This window comes from Mustela lutreola, chromosome 5, assembly GCF_030435805.1.
Source record: "Mustela lutreola isolate mMusLut2 chromosome 5, mMusLut2.pri, whole genome shotgun sequence".
NCBI classification, from domain to species: Eukaryota; Metazoa; Chordata; class Mammalia; order Carnivora; family Mustelidae; genus Mustela; species Mustela lutreola.
Genome location: NC_081294.1, coordinates 31386421 through 31406887, shown reverse-complemented (window position 1 = coordinate 31406887; position 20467 = coordinate 31386421). Strand labels below are relative to the sequence as shown.

Here is a 20467-nt window from a genome sequence, read left to right as displayed (position 1 = left end):
GCACTACTGGCCATTCATGAGGGCTCCGTCCTCATGACCTACTTGCCTCTCAAAGGCCCCATCTACTAATGTATCACATTGAGGGAATAGGCTTCAACATACGAATTTTGGAAGGACACATATTTCGTCCATACATGTCTCTTTGAGGAAAATATTATCCACAGGTGATTGGAGGGCCCAAAGTGATAAATAAAATTTTTAATTATTATTTAAGGTAAGAAATGATACACCATGGTCACATAGTTCTTTACAGAAATGGGGCTCATTAGGGAAAAGGGTACAAAGAACTCGAAGATAAAATGTTAAGTACTGTTGTTCACAAAGAGTAGTGCAGTCCAACAGATTCTGATCACATAAGGCAGTAGACATGTTTTACTTGATTTATTAAATATGGACTGCACATGGAGGCCATATAGCAAGGAATGCATCAGATGGCTACATTAAAGTCTCAGTTACACTCTTTAGAACACTGAGATCTTTAGCCTATTATCTTCTCTAACCTCTCAGAAGCCTCTTTTTCCTCATCTGCTAAAAGGAAGATCACTTCATAGAGCTGATTTGAGATTTAGAGAGAAAATCTATATAGAGTCTGACATGTGGTAGGTGCCCAGAAATTTTTACCTTTATCATTAAGATTAATATCACTGTTATAAAAGTATTGATTTATGACCTACTCTAGGTCAGGCGTGTACAACATGGCCTAAGAGCCCTGTTCTGTGAGGAACCTAGAGCAATGGGAGGAAAATAAACAAGTATTGAATATAAAAATAAGTCAGAATTTCAGATAACACTAAATATTGGGAAATTTGAACCAAGCTGAGAAATTTTAATACAATCACTGTCATGGACTCTTTTTTCCCCGCAAACATGTATTGAACACCAACTACGAGTTAGATATTGCATGGAATAGAATTAAAATGTCACCGGGGCCTTAAGTCACTATTCTTGCAATCTGTGAGATAAAACTTAGAAAAATAACCACAATAAGGTACAAAATGTTTTAACAGGCATTACAGATGTACATAAAACATACTTAGAAATACAAAAGTCAGAGAGACTTCTAACTGATAGGATCAGGGAGGAATATCAGGGAGAAAATCATTATTTTGAAGTAGGGTCCTTGTGCGATTTCTAAAGAAGGAAACCACATATAAAAAGTGCTGGGCAGGGCGGGGGCGCACCTGGGTGGCTCAGTGGGTTAAGTCTCTGCCTTCGGCTCAGGTCATGGTCTCAGAGTCCTGGACTTGAGCCCCACATCAGGCTCTCTGCTCAGCAGGGAGTCTGTCCCTTCTCTCTCTCTGACTGCCTCTCTGCCTACTTGTGACCTCTGTCAAGTAAATTTAAAAAATTTAAAAGAAAAGAAAAAGTGCTGGGCAGGAAAGAACAGAGCATGCTGTTGGAAGAAAGCATGTCTGATCTGGATGGAATGTATGAAAAGGAGTGATGAAGTTTTAAAGGAATTTCAAAGCTGATCACATGACTTGGGATACAATTCTGTAAAGCATAGCAAGTCATTGGAGGTTTCTGAGCAAGGAACTGTCGTAGTCTGGCAAAACCACCTTCACCCAGCAGGAATATCTAGAAGGTTCTGGCCGGGGGGCACGCTGGCTGGGCAGAACTTATCTGGAGGCATTAAAGTTCACCCAGGAGAATTCACAAAACCTACACTGGAATCTCCTTCTCCTGCGCTTAGCCATTGGCCTCTCTCTTCCTCAGATACATTTACTTATGATTCCTTCATCTCACTGTCTTTGAAGGAGTATTTTTGGTTTTTGCTTCTTTTTCACTGAAGAGTCTTCAAATGTTTCTTAGTTAAGAAGTACACAGGAGGGTAGGTTGACCAGGATAGGCAGAGAGTAACTGTTGTTCTCTACGAAAAGCAGTGATAACCCTCACTTATTAGGGACACAGTAGGTGTATACAGGGTGCTGGGTTTTCTGAACATAGCTCTTCAATTCTCAAACAGTCTCCTGAGAATGGTACTAGGATTTCCACTTTAAGGAAGGAGAAACTGTAGCTTAGCTAGGCTCATTCTACACATGATATAAGGATATTGGGTTAATGTTGCTTTCCTCAGGAGGAACCCAGAATTCTCTCACTCTGGAAGACTTTGTTACCTTGCTCTCTTCTTATTTCAAGCTTTCAGTCAGAGTACAATAATGATCAGTTTTCACTAAATCTGAGGGAAACCAGCCAGAGAACCCATGAGGGCATGACTAACGAGGAGGCAAGAAATGGCTGGCAGTCTTAGGACATGAGGTTCCAGGCGCCACTGGGTAGAAATGGGGCAGAAAAATTAGAATGGTGATGACATTGTTAATTCTTTTTTTTTTTTTATAATTTTTTTATTTTTTATAAACATATATTTTTATCCCCAGGGGTACAGGTCTGTGAATCACCAGGTTTACACACTTCACAGCACTCACCAAATCACATGCCCTCCCCAATGTCCATAATCCCAACCCCTTCTCCCAAACCCCCTCCCCTCGGCAACCCTCAGTTTGTTTTGTGAGATTAAGAGTCACTTATGGTTTGTCTCCCTCCCAATCCCATCTTGTTTCATTTATTCTTCTTCTACCCACTTAAGCCTCCATGTTGCATCACCACTTCCTCATATCAGGGAGATCATATGATAGTTGTCTTTCTCTGCTTGACTTATTTCGCTAAGCATGATACGCTATAGTTCCATCCATGTTGTTGCAAATGGCAAGATTTCATTTCTTTTGATGGCTGCATAGTATTCCATTGTGTATATATACCACATCTTCTTGATCCATTCATCTGTTGATGGACATCTAGGTTCTTTCCATAGTTTGGCTATTGTGGACATTGCTGCTATAAACATTCGGGTGCATGTGCTCCTTTGGATCACTACATTTGTATCTTTAGGGTAAATACCCAATAGTGCAATTGCTGGGTCATAGGGCAGTTCTATTTTCAACATTTTGAGGAACCTCCATGCTGTTTTCCAGAGTGGCTGCACCAGCTTGCATTCCCACCAACAGTGTAGGAGGGTTCCCCTTTCTCCGCATCCTCGCCAGCATCTGTCATTTCCTGACTTGTTGATTTTAGCCATTCTGACTGGTGTGAGGTGATATCTCATTGTGGTTTTGATTTGTATTTCCCTGATGCCGAGTGATATGGAGCACTTTTTCATGTGTCTGTTGGCCATCTGGATGTCTTCTTTGCAGAAATGTCTGTTCATGTCCTCTGCCCATTTCTTGATTGGATTATTTGTTCTTTGGGTGTTGAGTTTGCTAAGTTCTTTATAGATTCTGGACACTAGTCCTTTATCTGATATGTCGTTTGCAAATATCTTCTCCCATTCTGTCAGTTGTCTTTTGATTTTGTTAACTGTTTCCTTTGCTGTGCAAAAGCTTTTGATCTTGATGAAATCCCAGTAGTTCATTTTTTCCCTTGCTTCCCTTGCCTTTTGCGTTGTTCCTAGGAAGATGTTGCTGCGGCAGAGGTCGAAGAGGTTGCTGCCCGTGTTCTCCTCAAGGATTTTGATGGATTCCTTTCGTACATTGAGGTCCTTCATCCATTTTGAGTCTATTTTTGTGTGTGGTGTAAGGAAATGGTCCAATTTCATTTTTCTGCATGTGGCTGTCCAATTTTCCCAGCACCATTTATTGAAAAGGCTGTCTTTTTTCCATTGGACATTCTTTCCTGCTTTGTCGAAGATTAGTTGACCATAGAGTTGAGGGTCTATTTCTGGGCTCTCTATTCTGTTCCATTGATCTATGTGTCTGTTTTTGTGCCAGTACCATGCTGTCTTGATGATGACAGCTTTGTAATAGAGCCTGAAGTCCGGAATTCTGATGCCACCAACGTTGGCTTTCTTTTTCAATATCCCTTTGGCTATTCGAGGTCTTTTCTGGTTCCATATAAATTTTAGCATTATTTGTTCCATTTCTTTGAAAAAGATGGATGGTACTTTGATAGGAATTGCATTAAATGTGTAAATTGCTTTAGGTAGCATAGACATTTTCACAATATTTATTCTTCCAATCCAGGAGCATGGCACATTTTTCCATTTCTTTGTGTCTTCCTCAATTTCTTTCATGAGTACTTTATAGTTTTCTGAGTATAGATTCTGTTTCTCTTTGGTTAGGTTTATTCCTAGGTATCTTATAGTTTTGGATGCAATTGTAAATGGGATTGACTCCTTAATATCTCTTTCTTCTGTCTTGCTGTTGGTGTAGAGAAATGCAACTGATTTCTGTGCATTGATTTTATATCCTGACACTTTACTGAATTCCTGTATAAGTTCTAGCAGTTTTGGAGTGGAGTCTTTTGGGTTTTCCACATATAGTATCATATCATCTGTGAAGAGTGATAATTTGACTTCTTCTTTGCCGATTTGGATGCCTTTAATTTCCTTTTGTTGTCTGATTGCTGAGGCTAGGACCTCTAGTACGATGTTGAATAGCAGTGGTGATAATGGACATCCCTGCCGTGTTCCTGACCTTAGCGGAAAAGCTTTCAGTTTTTCTCCATTGAGAATGATATTTGCGGTGGGTTTTTCATAGATGGCTTTGATGATATTGAGGTATGCGCCCTCTATCCCTACACTTTGAAGAGTTTTGATCAGGAAGGGATGTTGTACTTTGTCAAATGCTTTTTCAGCATCTATTGAGAGTATCATATGGTTCTTGTTCTTTCTTTTATTGATGTGTTGTATCACATTGACTGATTTGCGGATGTTGAACCAACCTTGCAGCCCTGGAATAAATCCCACTTGGTCGTGGTGAATAATCCTTTTAATGTACTGTTGAATCCTATTGGCTAGTATTTTGTTGAGTATTTTCGCATCTGTGTTCATCAAGGATATCGGTCTATAGCTCTCTTTTTTGGTGGGATCCTTGTCTGGTTTTGGGATCAAGGTGATGCTGGCCTCATAAAATGAGTTTGGAAGTTTTCCTTCCATTTCTATTTTTTGGAACAGTTTCAGGAGAATAGGAATTAGTTCTTCTTTAGATGTTTGGTAGAATTCCCCCGGGAAGCCGTCTGGCCCTGGGCTTTTGTTTGTTTGGAGATTTTTAATGACTGTTTCAATCTCCTTACTGGTTATGGGTCTGTTCAGGCTTTCTATTTCTTCCTGGCTCAGTTGTGGTAGTTTATATGTTTCTAGGAATGCATCCATTTCTTCCAGATTGTCAAATTTATTGCCGTAGAGTTGCTCATAGTATGTTCTTATAATAGTTTGTATTTCTTTGGTGTTAGTTGTGATCTCTCCTCTTTCATTCATGATTTTATTTATTTGGGTCCTTTCTCTTTTCTTTTTGATAAGTCGGGCCAGGGGTTTATCAATTTTATTAATTCTTTCAAAGAACCAGCTCCTAGTTTCGTTGATTTGTTCTATTGTTTTTTTGGTTTCTATTTCATTGATTTCTGCTCTGATCTTTATGATTTCTCTTCTCCTGCTGGGCTTAGGGTTTCTTTCTTGTTCTTTCTCCAGCTCCTTTAGGTGTAGGGTTAGGTTGTGTACCTGAGACCTTTCTTGTTTCTTGAGAAAGGCTTGTACCGCTATATATTTTCCTCTCAGGACTGCCTTTGTTGTGTCCCACAGATTTTGAACCGTTGTATTTTCATTATCATTTGTTTCCATGATTTTTTTCAATTCTTCTTTAATTTCCCGGTTGACCCATTCATTCTTTAGAAGGATACTGTTTAGTCTCCATGTATTTGGGTTCTTTCCAAACTTCCTTTTGTGGTTGAGTTCTAGCTTTAGAGCATTGTGGTCTGAAAATATGCAGGGAATGATCCCAATCTTTTGATACCGGTTGAGTCCTGATTTAGGACCGAGGATGTGATCTATTCTGGAGAATGTTCCATGTGCACTAGAGAAGAATGTGTATTCTGTTGCTTTGGGATGAAATGTTCTGAATATATCTGTGATGTCCATCTGGTCCAGTGTGTCGTTTAAGGCCTTTATTTCCTTGCTGATCTTTTGCTTGGATGACCTGTCCATTTCAGTGAGGGGAGTGTTAAAGTCCCCTACTATTATTGTATTATTGTTGATGTGTTTCTTTGATTTTGTTATTAATTGGTTTATATAGTTGGCTGCTCCCACATTGGGGGCATAGATATTTAAAATTGTTAAATCTTCTTGTTGGACAGACCCTTTGAGTATGATATAGTGTCCTTCCTCATCTCTTATTATAGTCTTTGGCTTAAAATCTAATTGATCTGATATAAGGATTGCCACTCCTGCTTTCTTCTGATGTCCATTAGCATGGTAAATTCTTTTCCACCCCCTCACTTTAAATCTGGAGGTGTCTTCGGGCTTAAAATGTGTTTCTTGGAGGCAACATATAGATGGGCTTTGTTTTTTTATCCATTCTGATACCCTGTGTCTTTTGACAGGGGCATTTAGCCCATTCACATTCAGGGTAACTATTGAGAGATATGAATTTAGTGCCATTGTATTGCCTGTAAGGTGACTGTTACTGTATATGGTCTCTGTTCCTTTCTGATCTACCACTTGTAGGCTCTCTCTTTGCTTAGAGGACCCCTTTCAATATTTCCTGTAGAGCTGGTTTGGTGTTTGCAAATTCTTTCAGTTCTTGTTTGTCCTGGAAGCTTTTAATCTCTCCTTCTATTTTCAATGATAGCCTAGCTGGATATAGTATTCTTGGCTGCATGTTTTTCTCGTTTAGTGCTCTGAAAATATCATGCCAGCTCTTTCTGGCCTGCCAGGTCTCTGTGGATAAGTCAGCTGCCAATCTAATATTTTTACCATTGTATGTTACAGACTTCTTTTCCCGGGCTGCTTTCAGGATTTTCTCTTTGTCATTGAGACTTGTAAATTTTACTATTAGGTGACGGGGTGTGGGCCTATTCTTATTGATTTTGAGGGGCGTTCTCTGAACCTCCTGAATTTTGATGCTCGTTCCCTTTGCCATATTGGGGAAATTCTCCCCAATAATTCTCTCCAGTATACCTTCTGCTCCGCTCTCACTTTCTTCTTCTTCTGGAATCCCAATTATTCTAATGTTGTTTCGTCTTATGGTGTCACTTATCTCTCGAATTCTCCCCTCGTGGTCCAGTAGCTGTTTGTCCCTCTTTTGCTCAGCTTCTTTATTCTCTGTCATTTGGTCTTCTATATCACTAATTCTTTCTTCTGCCTCATTTATCCTAGCAGTTAGAGCCTCCATTTTTGATTGCACCTCATTAATAGCCTTTTTGATTTCACCTTGGTTAGATTTTAGTTCTTTTATTTCTCCAGAAAGGGCTTTTATATCTCTCGAGAGGGTTTCTCTAATATCTTCCATGCCTTTTTCGAGCCCGGCTAGAACCTTGAGAATTGTCATTCTGAACTCTAGATCTGACATATTACCGATGTCTGTATTGATTAGGTCCCTAGCCTTCGGTACTGCCTCTTGTTCTTTTTTTTGTGTTGAATTTTTATGTCTTGTCATTTTGTCCAGAGAAGAGTAAATGAAGGGGCAAGTAAAATACTAAAAGGGTGGCAACAACCCCAGGAAAATATGCTTTAACCAAATTAGAAGAGATCCAAAATCGTGAGTGGGGAGAAAGGGGATAAAAAGAGGTTCAAAAAGGAAGAAAGAAAAAAAAAACAAAAAGAAAAGAAAAAAAAAAAAAAGAAAAGAATTTTTAAAAAAAGAAAACACCTAAGAAAAATGTAAAAAAGAAAATATATATATATTAGATAAACTAGTAAAAAATCGTTAAAAAAGAAAAAGGTAACAGTTAAAAAAAAAAATTTTACCCGAAGGCGAGAAAAAAAAAAAATGAAAAAGAAAAAATCAAATTAACTGCAAGACTAAAAAAAATCCCAGGAAAAAAGCCATGAGTTCTGTGTTTGGCTTTCTCCTCCTCTGGAATTCTGCTGCTCTCCTTGGTATTGAAACCGCACTCCTTGGTAGGTGAACTTGGTCTTGGCTGGATTTCTTGTTGATCTTCTGGGGGAGGGGCCTGGTGTAGTGATTCTCAAGTGTCTTTGCCCCAGGCGGAATTACACTGCCCTTACCCGGGGCCGGGGTGAGTAATCCGCTCGGGTTTGCTTTCAGGAGCTTTTGTTACCTGAGCGCTTTCCGTAGAGTTCCGGAGGACAGGAATACAAATGGCGGCCTCCTGGTCTCCGGCCCGGAGAAGCCGAGAGCCCAGGGCCCCACTCCTCAGTGCGCCCTCAGAGAACAGTGCCCAGTTACTCCCGTCTGCCTGACCTCCGGCCGCGCTCCGAGCTCACCGAGCCTGCGACCGGTTCAAGGTAACACCGATCTGCGAGCTCACTGTCAGCTCTGTCTCTGTAGCCGGCTTTCCCGTTCCAATACCCGCAAGCTCTGCGACACTCAGACACCCCCGATCCTTCTGTGACCCTGCGGGACCTGAGGCCACGCTGACCCCGCGTGGGTTTCGCCCCGGTTTAGCCTCTGGAGCGATGTCCCTCAGCGGAACAGACTTTTAAAAGTCCTGATTTTGTGCACGGTTGCTCCGCTGCTTGCCGGGAGCCGGCCCCTCCCCCCGGGGTCTATCTTCCCGTCGCTTTGGATTCACTTCTCCGCCGGTCCTACCTTTCAGAAAGTGGTTGTTTTTCTGTTTCCAGAATTGCTGTTCTTCTTCTCTTCGATCTGCCGATGGATTTTCAGGTGTTTGCAATCTTTAGATAAGCTATCTAGCTGATCTCCGGCTAGCTGAAGCAGTCTCAGCTTGCTACTTCTCCGCCATCTTGACTCCTCCGACATTGTTAATTCTTAATATAAATAATTCCTTATAGTATCACTGTAGATGTTGTATGGACACCAAGGAAATTGAATCTGAGGCCTTCTGAGGAAGTATTCTCACTTGATTAAAACTCATCAGACTAAATGGACAGAATTAAGGTAAAGTTGAATAACCCCAGTAGAGACAGATAATCGTTGGGCTTCTGTTGTCACATGTTTCTGCCATCAAGAATGGCCACCACAGTGGGTCTAATACCCAGCAGGCTTTCCTCCTAACTGGGTCTAAAATTTAGGAAACATATTTCATCTTTCTGAATTGACTACAACCGTGGAGTGTCTGGTGAAACCAGATCAGGTTGAATAACGAAAGCGTGAAATTGCTTCCCATTTTTCACTGGAAAGATGAGAATATTTAATAGAAACCAGGCATGAACTGGGATCTTTGAACCCATTTTATCAAAATTTCCCCTTGGCCATAATTCTCATGGAAAAAAGTTGTGGATTCTTCCTCTTGGCAACTCTAAATATTCCTGTTTTATCCTGAAAAATAAAGGCAGGCTAACGTGCTGCCCAGCCACAAAGCTCCATGATCAGATGAGACTGTGTGGTAAAAGAGCTCAGTTTCCCTTTTCCTCCTGGCTGTACACTTTTGGGGGGGATCTTTTTCTTTCTGCAGTCTCTCTTCAGACTCATTGTCACCACTTGTGTCTGAAAATGGCACCATGTTTCTTAATGTCACAGTTTTTGGAGGACAACTAATTGCATAATATAGAACAATAAACTCATGGTCATCATGGTTTTCCACTACACCAAGCTGGAAGCTAAAGCTAAACGTCAGAGGAAAGGCCTCTGTAAGGTTTTACAGGGCCTAAGTTTTGACTGTAGAGAAAATCAGACTAAAAATAATTCATTTGGTATCCATCCATCCATCTATTTCACAAATAGTCATTATCTACATGGCACTCTGCTAGGTGTTATGGGGAAACCTTTTGAAAAGTAATTATGTACAACTGCAAATTATACTTTGGTGACACATCCAAATGGAGGTGCACAATGCATCTGGAAATAAACACAGAAATGATGTAAACCATGAGAACATAACACCATACTGGGTTTAATTAAATGTGTGTTCATAAGAGGAGGATGAGAGCCCCAAGAGCATTTGCTCTGGCATTCCACCAGGTTGCTGGGGCCATGTCATTTCTAAGTGTTGGATGTGGAATAAGCTATTTTACATCTAAGAGATTAGGTCTCGGTTAGAATTGTTTTTATATCTTTTAGGCACGTAAAAAGTGGTATGTGGCTTATTATGTTATTATAATATATGGTGTATATATTATATGAAATCACATTTAATTTGTATGTATATCTGTGTGATTGGTAGGAAGAAAGAAAAGAAAAAGAGGAAGAGGAAAGGAAGGAAGGGAAGAGAGTGTGAAAAGAAAAGCCCGGGCCTTTCCAGATTCTTCCATTACTCCTTCCTCAATAAAGTGGATGCAGTTTTCCACAAATCAAAGTACAGGGGTCACATTCTATTTTTTCTTAAAAATCTAAATTCTGTGCTTCACTCACCAAGGTTGATGAGAAGTTTGGTATCAGTTTTTCTTGGGGTCTGAAAGCTCATAGATGTCTACAGAAGAGATCTTTCCATCACCTCCTTCCTATGCCTTCTTCCACAACACTGGAGCTGGTTGGGCGTGGTCCTCTCTCACTGGTCTCACACCAGATCACTGGCTTTGGCTGCTTGCCCAGGCCACACTTGAATGGTAGAGGCTGGAGCGAGGGTCCACAGGAATCATGGGAACCCAAGCTCTTAACCCCAGCTTTTAAGTACCCACCACCATCTGAGAGTGCACTGCATTTGAAAAGAGGAGACTTGCAACCTTTCTCTATCTCTGGTTCTCATCATCCAACCACTTTCTTGATGTGAGACCACTTCCCTTTAAGTTCTCAGGAATTCTGTCCATATTAGACAAGGCAGATTAAACACCTCTGCAGGTTAAAAAGAAAAAAATAAAGAAAAAATAACATCTCTCTAGAGTTAAGAGAAATCCAAACTGAAGAATTCAAAGACTTATCTCTCCCCTTGAGAGGAAGATGGAAACATATCTGTCACATTTTTCTGTATCACAGATAAAAATTATTCAGAATTATGGATATTATTGCTATCTATTTATCTACATCTGTATGTACATCTACATATCTATTATCTGTATCTCTTTACATAACAATCTAAATCTATGTCTCTACTATCTATATCCATATCACAGATTATTTCTTTTTTTTAATTTAAATTAAAGTTAGTTAACATATAGGACATTATTAGCTTCAGGGTAGAGTTTAGTGATTCATCATTTGCATATAACATCCAGTGCTCATTAAACCAGGTGCCCTCCTTAATGCTTATCAACCAGTTAGTTACCCCATCCCCTGACCTCCCCTCCAACAACCCTCAGTTTGTTCCCTGGAGTTCAAAGTCTTTTACGGTTTGCCTCTATCTGTGTTTTTATCTTATTTTTCCTTAACGGATCCTTTGCCATATTGTGTTGTCAGCAAATCACCTTGATGCACTTATTTTCTCTTATTAGTCATACCACTCCTTTGGAAATAATTGTAAAATCAAAAGAAGTATAGGGCTGAAAAGAATCTCAAAGTTGCTTATTAGGTATCTCCCAAACTTTAAATATTCCAGCCCTATATTTACAATTTTGTCACACTCACATGAAATGGTCTATTATTTGTTTGATATAGTTCTTGAAATCAACTCATTTATTTCCTTAAAACATGTTTTTTAGGGGTGCCTGGATGGCTTAGTCAGTTAAGCAATGCTTTCAGCTGAGGCAATGATCCTGGAGTCCTGGGATCGAGCCCTGTGTCAAGCTCTCTGCTCAGTGGAGAGCCTGCTTCTCCCTCTCCTTCTGCTGCTCCCCATGCTTGTGCTTTCTCTCGAGCTCTCTCTCACTATCTGTCAAATAAATAAATAAATAAATAAAGTCTTAAAACATGTTATTCTAAAAGTAAATCTTACTATCTTAAGTGGACAAAAACTTGCAAAAAAATTGCCTGAAAATAAATAAAATGAAACCAAAATGTTGTTCAGTCCTAACTGCTATAATAGGCAAAGATTTTGACCTTGAGACTGCTCTTTGCCCTATTTTTTGTGTGTGTATATGACTAAAAATAGAATTTAAAAGGAAATAAGTTTCTCATCATGTGATTTTTTTTTCTTGTTTAATTCCAAGTTCTATATGTCACCTTAAAAAAAGTTTGTATCATACTTTGGAAAACATCGATGGAATTCATTTCCTTCACTTTGCTCAAGAATTGAGCTCCAGAGAAAATGGGTTTATAACTTGCTCCTGAAAAAGTTGAGAGTAGTCTTTCGGTTTCTTGACCTTGAGCTTGGTGCCTGTACCCACATCATCCACCTGTCCTGCCTGTAGATTATTACAGAGCTGTTCATTTATCTGTGCTACTTTAACTGGATGGCAAGCTCACTTGCTTAAGGTAGGAGCTCTGACAGCGTTCTTTGTGTACTCTTTTGCACACTGTGTCTTTCAGATTATAGACATTCGATTCAGAAATAAAGTTTGATTTGATGTGAAATGCCTGCGTTGTTACCATGAAATGTATGTTAGGAAATCGAAATTGCCCCTCTCTCGTCTCCAGATTAGCATAAATGGCCATCCTCGCCAGGCGTTGTGCAAGAGGCTTGGGAGACCAAGACACAGCTTCTGCCACCAAGAAATCCAAGTGGTGATGGGGAGGATGAGAGATGAGCAGAGGGAAGGCTTGGGTAGATAAACAAGATATGCAATTAGAGCGCTAGTATGAAGAACTTAAGGAACGCAGAGGAAAGAACCTTTATGAGAGTAAAAGCAGGCGAGGAATTAAAGTGGAAAGTGAAGGAAAGTGGAGGAGGAAGAAGATGAAGAAGGAGAGAAAGAGGAAACCATATTGGTTCAGAAAGACTAGAACTCTTTGTGAAGCTGAGGGAGGACAAGCTCAGCTCAAAAGAAAATGCTAGTAGAGCACAATACCCTGAGCTACCCAGAACAAGGGAGTTCAATCAGAGTGACTTCTAAAATTGATGTCTAGCCTGTGGAGCTGGGTTGGCCACATTGACTCACGGTCTCTGACTCCAGCCTACTTAACATGGCTGTGCTAAGACCATATTGGTGGCCTAATGATTTGCTGCAGGCAAATCTGTGTAGTACCAGATGGGGAGCTTATAGCCACGGGCCACCCAAGCCTGCAGGTAATGGAGCAAATATTGAGGAACAATCCAACCAGGCCACCAAGGCAGGGCCAACATGTACAGCCTGCTAACAGAAAATTGCCTGTGTTCCATAGAGGAACTTTTCTCTTTTCCTTGTTTCTTAACTTGCCTAAAGGCCAATGTAGCTGCATGAATTCAGGCTTCCAAGAAAATTTGTTCCTTGGGTAATAACCATCTACAATTTCCCTTCCTTGCCATTTTACCGTAAACAGGAGAAAGCTCGGGGCAGCTGTGTTGGCAGAATCTGTCACTACTGTGTTTTTATGGAAACCCAGCAGCTTCCCACCTCCTCTTTTTTTAGCAACACCCCCAAAGGTTCCCACCCTCACACCCCTGCCACCCATCCCCACCCCTGCTCCTTCTCTGGAGTCTTGTTATTTTTCTTGGAGATGTTCTTCTACATGTCAACCAACCATAGTAATTGGCCCTGATGTGCTAGAGCCTTATGGGGCCCCTGGAGAGGGTTCACAAGTATGTCAGAGGAAGAAGATTATCCAAGTTCACTGCAAGAGAACTAATTAGCTTCTAATAACAAACCATCTCCAGAGAATGTGATGGTCTTGATGTTTAAACAAAAGTCAAAGACCAAACCCCCTCTTCTGCTCATTTCACACCCAGATACAAGTCAAATCTTTGTCTTCTCAATAATCCCATGAAAGGGGAATGGGGGAGCTGATGCCCTTCACATTGGGAACTAGCTCTCATTTATCTATACTTCCCAAATGTAGCATAGTATTTAGTGCAAAGCTAATGCTCAAAGCAGATCTGCCAAATGAATGACTGGTGAGATTTCAGGAATAATCCAGTGAGTTAAATGTAAAGGTAAGGTAGAGACATAGAAACTTGTTAACTTTCTGATAATTCAACCCATCGTTGAAGTCACATTACCTATAGATTTCCTGTATGTTACTACTCATGGTTCAAGTACCAATAGTCCACATGTGACTTCTTGGTAACAATCTTGGTGGTACTTTGTGAATTCTAAAGCACAGAAGTGTTGCTTTAACCTACATGATTTATTAGTTTAATTAATAATGTATATAGTCTGTAAGAAACACAATTAATGCTTTGGTTGCCTATGATGCTTCTAAGATATCACCCTCACAGAGCTGTCCTGAGAAGGAGTGTATGAATCAGTAAGGAGCTGTTAAGAAATACAGGAAGGTAGAGCGCACTAGCCTGTCTATAGCATGGGCCTCCAAACAAGGGAGAGGAAACAGGTCAAAGCGCTGACTCAGAGTTTCCAGACACACTCCATGTTTTCCTGAGACAACCTTGCTATCCAGGAGAAATGAATCTGTTAGACAGAGAATGCCGGAAGGATTCTAGGCTGCGTGTTCATGAAGTCAGGTAACTAGCAATCGGTATCATGATTCCAAGTGGTTTATCTGGTTAAAAGTTCAACTCCTGTCAGTAGCTGAGGACACAGACAGAGAGTTGCAGGTGTAAGAAAAATAGGTTTGAGGGGCGCCTGGGTGGCTCAGTGGGTTAAAGCCTCTGCCTTCGGCTCAGGTCATGATCCCAGGGTCCTGGGATCGAGCCCCGCATCAGGCTCTCTGCTTGGCAAGGAGCCTGCTTCCTCCTCTCTCTCTCTCTGCCTGCCTCTCTGCCTACTTGTGATCTCTGTCTGTCAAATAAATAAATAAAATCTTTTTAAAAAAAATAGGTTGGAAAAATTAGGCAAGAATTCTATTAGAGGTTGAGATGGGCCTCTCCCTCAATCATATACTGAAGTCCTAGCTCCAGAATCCGAGACTATGACTTTATTTGGAAATTGAGTCGTTGCAGAATTAATTAGTTAAAATGAGAACACACTGAAGTAGACTGGGCCCTTCATCCAACATGACTGATCTCCTTTTGAAAAGGGAAAATTTGGACACAGATGCACACACAGGCAAGGAGAAAGCTGTGTAAAGATAAAAGCAGAGATGGGGATAATATAACAGAAGCCAAGAAATACCAAATAGAGCCAATAAACCACTAGAATCTAGGAAAAAGGCATGAAACAGATTTCTCCCTCTTGGCCCTCAGAAGGAACCAACGTTACCAACACCTTGATCTCGGACTTCCAGCCTTGACAACTATGAGGCAATAAATTTCTGTTATTGAAGCCACTGGTTTTGTGGTACATTGTCAGGGCAGCCCTAGGGAACTAATACAAACTTCCCTCAAGTCAACTGGCAAAGCTCCAGGAAACTGGGGTAAAAATGGGGACACCAAGGCCAAAAGGCAGTCATGGAGACTCAGCGGATGTGGCAGACGTAAGTGGGGGACAGCTGCAACTTGTCCAAGTTTTCTTAGTCCCCGTCCCACAAATCCCAGACACTGGAAACAGAGCAAGCCTGATCTCACACACTTCTCATTGGTGGACCAAACCTCCCATTGCACTGAATGCTTCAGCCAGACTAGTCCAAAGCCTGAGGGAGCTGAGAACGGGGGCTGAAATCCCTTTGCACATAGGGAAACGTAGCAGGCATAGCTGGTATCTTACAGAGAAGGAGGAATCAGAGATCGTTGCCAGCCAACCCTCCTGCAGTGCTCCCTAAATTTTGTTTATGATACCTACCATCCCTTTGGTTCTTAAACAGATTGGGCCTGGAGATTCAGATCTGAGTGTACCCGCCGGTGGCCTAGGTTCCCCAAACATTCCTCTTGCAAACATCACCCACAATACTTGTTTATAATCCTTGAATTTCCTTTGGTTCTTCAGTGGATTTTGCTTTTGGGATTTAGATCTGTGTATACATGCCATGAGCCTAGACCACCTAAATGTTCACTCTGTGCTCACCGTTATCCCCCTTGCTTTTTGGGCTCCGCCCTCCCATCTCCATTTGGTGTGTCCTTCCCTTGGACTTCCTGCTGAGCCACACCCCCAGACACTATTTCTGCTAAGTCTGTCTGATGGGACAGGACACCTCCCAAACAGGCGGCCAGCAGACAGATTGGGAAATCACATGAGCCAAAACAGCTGCTGTGGGATCGTTCAATAATCTAACACAGCACAAGGACAGAAAATTACTAGCTATCTGGAGAAGCACAGCATTTTAGAGTAAGAAGGAATTCCAGAAATGTATCTAATACAACTCTTGTTATAGAGATAGGGAGACAGATTAGCCATTTCAGAACTGCAAAGCTGGCTATTTGAAGAGCCAGCCCATGGAGGCTGAGGGAAACAGGAAAAATGCCACCAAGCCTCAGGAAAGCTAAGATGGGCAGCTAAGCGGACCATGCTCCTGCAGTAGCCTGTGGCAGAGGATAGAGTGATATCAGAAAGAGCTTTAAAAAAGGCAACAGTCTTCTGAAACTGGGTAGAGACCACATCGGAGAATTAATATACCAGTTGTTCTCAGACTTTGGTGTAGAAGGCCTAAAGGTTTAAGGTCTTTGGAATAGTGACCAAGAGTCTGTGTTTTTCCCAACCCCCACTTCCCCCATGATTCTGATGTAGACCAAAATGCAGACTGGCTACTGATGGGACTATCGTACAGTCTTGGATTATATCCCGGCCTTCCGTAGCCTGTTTGTGAGCACATGTTTATGCTGGGCTCAGGATTTGGGGGGGAAGGGATAGATGACTTTTCAAAGATGACCTTAAAATTTGTAAAAGTTAAAGGAAAGACACGTTCAAGGGATTACTATTGTCATTTACAGTAACCACATTTAAGTGTTTGCTAAACCATGAACACAAAGAATTGATATTGAATCTGAATTTGAAGAAGGGGTCTGGACTGCCCGTGACAGGGAGACAGGGAAAGAAATGCATGAGTCATTTCCTTGCTCCAGTGTGTGGCGTGAAGGCAGCTCTGTAATTCGATGGGCTTCCTGTGACCCTAGATACCGACAGTGCCCGGCTTGTCAGCACCTGAGCCCTTTAAACAGCATTATCAGCAGAGCTTCCAAGCAGAAGAAAAAGGCAAATTGTCCAGGGCTGCCTACAACTGAAACCAGAGTTGCGCAGACCTAGGCCAAGAGCAAATCTGGCCAAGCCTGACACATGCACACATGCACACTCACACTCACACACACACGTGCATACACACACACACACATATACACACACATACACATAGACATTAAAAAACAACCCACATTGATTTTTTTTTTTTAACCATCATAGTGCAGGAGTCACATGGTTAATACCTTTGCAAACAGCTAGCACTTAGTCATTTTCACAGCTGATGGATCATGTTTCCGTTAGCCTTTTGGACTACATTTAAAAAAAAGAGAGAAAGAAAGAGCAAGCACAGAGTCTACACTGAAATCATCAGGGAGCTAGAATCATCCATGTTCCCCTCTTTTTCTTCTTTTGCCCTGTGCACAGAAATGCATATATTTTTGAAAACAAGGAAGAATTTGAGACCCTGTGAAAATTTTATAAAGTATTCCTCTGAATCACCCATAAGTCATCCAAAAGGAGGCCTCTCCATCCCATTCCAGTAAATGTTATTCCAGTTCATGACTGTGCTTGCTGGCTGCTGAGAGGTCCCTGGGAACGACTTGGACCTGGCAAGACGGGCCCTCCGGGTAATGGCCTTCTCTGCCTGCTGGGAAGAATCATTTTTCAGTTCAAGAACAAATAGCATCTTTTGCATTTCGGTTGTTGGTTTTATTAACCAACTGTCTGCTGAAGACACTTCAACACTAAATCCTAAATTCTGCTTCTTTGGATCTGTTTCTAAGTCTTAGCAATTGAAAGTTTCATAGACTCATCCACAAGTGGACATTGAACACCTACCTTGTACTCTATACTGCATAATCATTATCTGGAAATAAGCCTTTTATAGGAAGTAGAAGATGATCACATAGCCAAGAATTCTTGGTTCATGTGAGATTAGATATGTGATGAAGTGTCAAAATTAGGTAGACATTCAAGTTCCAAACAATTTTCTCTTTTTCATAGTGTATTGGAACAATAGAGGGATCACTCAGAATTACCCAAAGTGGGGTTGTTGAGTCCAGCTGTGAAACCAAGCTCTGGTTCACATGCTCGCCGTGGACTTCAGATGATCTGGATTCTATGTAGGGAGACTAAACAATAGGCTTAATGAGAGTCTTTCTGTCCCCACTTTTTTAGCCCACAGTGGATGAATTAAATTTTGAATTTTAAATTTCATTTAAATCTGAAATTGCAGAGATGCTATAAGTGCATTTGTTCCTTCCCAGTGTATATTCAGACCAATAGTTTTCTTATTTCCTACATTCTGGGTGACCTTGTGATAGCAATAATGGGGAGAGGACGTTTCTAAGAAGAGAGGTTGCCACTAAGTACACCTAAGTGAGATGATCATTTTGATACGATGAAAATGTACTTACCTATTTATTTTTTAAAAACAAATTGCAAGTCTGGATTTATGCAGGTTAAATTTACACGGTGTATGTCTCTCTGTGACTTAGCTCCTATATATTTCTCTGTGTTATTTCAGGATCACTTAGAAGTAGAGAACAAGCTAGCATTGTATTTGCAAGAGATTTACTGGAGGAGGTACAAGAAAAGGCCAGGAGATCCTTAAGATGGAAATACAGGTCTTCCATCAGTGGGAGGAGAGACGGAGAGAAGGAGTATTGGGTTGAAAATTTGCAGATGGCAATAATGCATTTCTAAGAAAGGTTTGGCCAGGTTGATGGGAACTCAGGGTTGGTGGAAAGTCCTGGGTCTCACAACAATTGGCCTGCATAAGTTCTTCCAAACCCAACCTGCAATCATCAGCTAAGAGCAGCTCTTGAGCAACATGACTCAGCACAGACATTGATGGAGCCTGAAGCACAGACCCTGAGGCCTCAGTCATTTATCCCTACAAGAGCGGACATGAGCAACCCATTTCAATGCCCCCCACTCTGTACCACCATAAGCATCATCACAGCCAAAGTCAGAGGGATGCATTTGTTCATTCATGTATTGAACAAATCTTTATTAAGCCTTCACTATGTGTCAGGCACCCTGCCCAGTGATATAGATTCTATAGAAAACAAGGAAGGCCTCTGGCCTCATAGAATATATTGTATAGAATATTAATTCCCTTGAAAATACAGCCTGAGAATTGAGGGTCATCTAGGCTAAAGTCCCATCGCCCACTTCTAATGGTTAAGAAAATGACAATTTTTGGATCTTCATTCATGGTATCTATTTTGGAGTTAAGTTTGTTGTCATTTACTTATTAGAATCTGCACAGAAATTCATCACAATCATATAAAATGATCCTGCCTGTGGTCTATTCCTATCTTCTTATTTTAACACACTAGGTTGAACAATTATGTAAGTAGTGTATTGTTGAGTATTTCCCAAGTGTGTCTGCCCACACAACCATTCCAAACCCTGTGTCTTTGTGAAATTTTCCTCCAACAGTTGAATGTGACATCTAGAACAGAGGATAACAGAGACACGGAGAAAAGGAGGAATATAGCAGGGGTAAGATGAAACCATCCCAAAACTCATTTCCTGTTCCTACTTAGCTCATGCTTATTCCCATGTAGTACAAAGCCTGAAATTCCATCATTAAAAATCAATCCCTTAGGGGGAAAAAAAAATCAATCCCTTTGAAAAAAAAATCAATCCCTTTGAGACAAGGATTAACTTTTCCAAGAATTTTTTTTTTTCAAATTGTTAACTATTTTGAGAGAAATAATATACACATCACTGATACCTTTGGGTGAGTGAGGCTATCATCCCACTTTTCCTACTCATTGGATGAGGGGAATGAATGTCACGTTGGAATCACTGGATGCCTGGAAGTAAGAGGGATGAGAACTGATAAACTATAAGTTCGTCTGTGGTCAAGACAGAGAAAGTGAAAAACACGAAGTTGCAACATCAAAGTTAGATGGACAGTGATGGTAAGCTTGGTCTGCAAGAACCCAAGAGGAGGATTATTTCTGGACATATTCTGGCATTTTTTTTTATGTCATCATTGCAAAGGCATGCAAAACAACACACATTTCAAACCAGGACCTGATTATGTAGAATGGTGAAAAACTAGATTATAGCAACCGATCAGCTCAAATAACTACGGGCAGTTTCTGTTCATATTCACCTCCTTCAGAGCAGTCCTTAAGTAAAATTATTTCATAGGTGAAATAATTTAGACGGCCCTTGTCTTGCTTTTGATACCCACACATTCCTGTTTGTTCACCCAGCTGAAGATCCTACGTCCTGAGCTCTACCCCTATCTCCCTGACCACTATACCATGCTCAGGTATTTCCAGCTTCTTACATACTACTACTACTATTAATAATGATGATGATGATGATGATACACCACTATGCATCAAGTGCTTCATCTGTGCCAGACTTTTACATGCATTATCACATTTAATACCCATAACCCCATCAGGTGCCTAGGTTCTGTTATTATCCCCGTTTCATAGATGAGTATGTTGAGGCTCAGGAAGGTTCAATAACTCACATAGAAGAACTGGCTTTTAAATGTAGACTTGTCTGGCAGCAAAGCCCATATGCTTACCTCAGACTTGATTAATTTTTGCTGCCAGTTCAGGGTGGTGG

At 40.9% G+C, this 20467-nt stretch overlaps 1 protein-coding gene across 1 annotated transcript in view; it reads left to right on the top strand.

Moving 5' to 3' along the window:
• Positions 1 to 20467, top strand: part of DAB2 (DAB adaptor protein 2) — a 172366-nt gene that overhangs the window by 30207 nt on the left and 121692 nt on the right. The window lies entirely within an intron of this gene.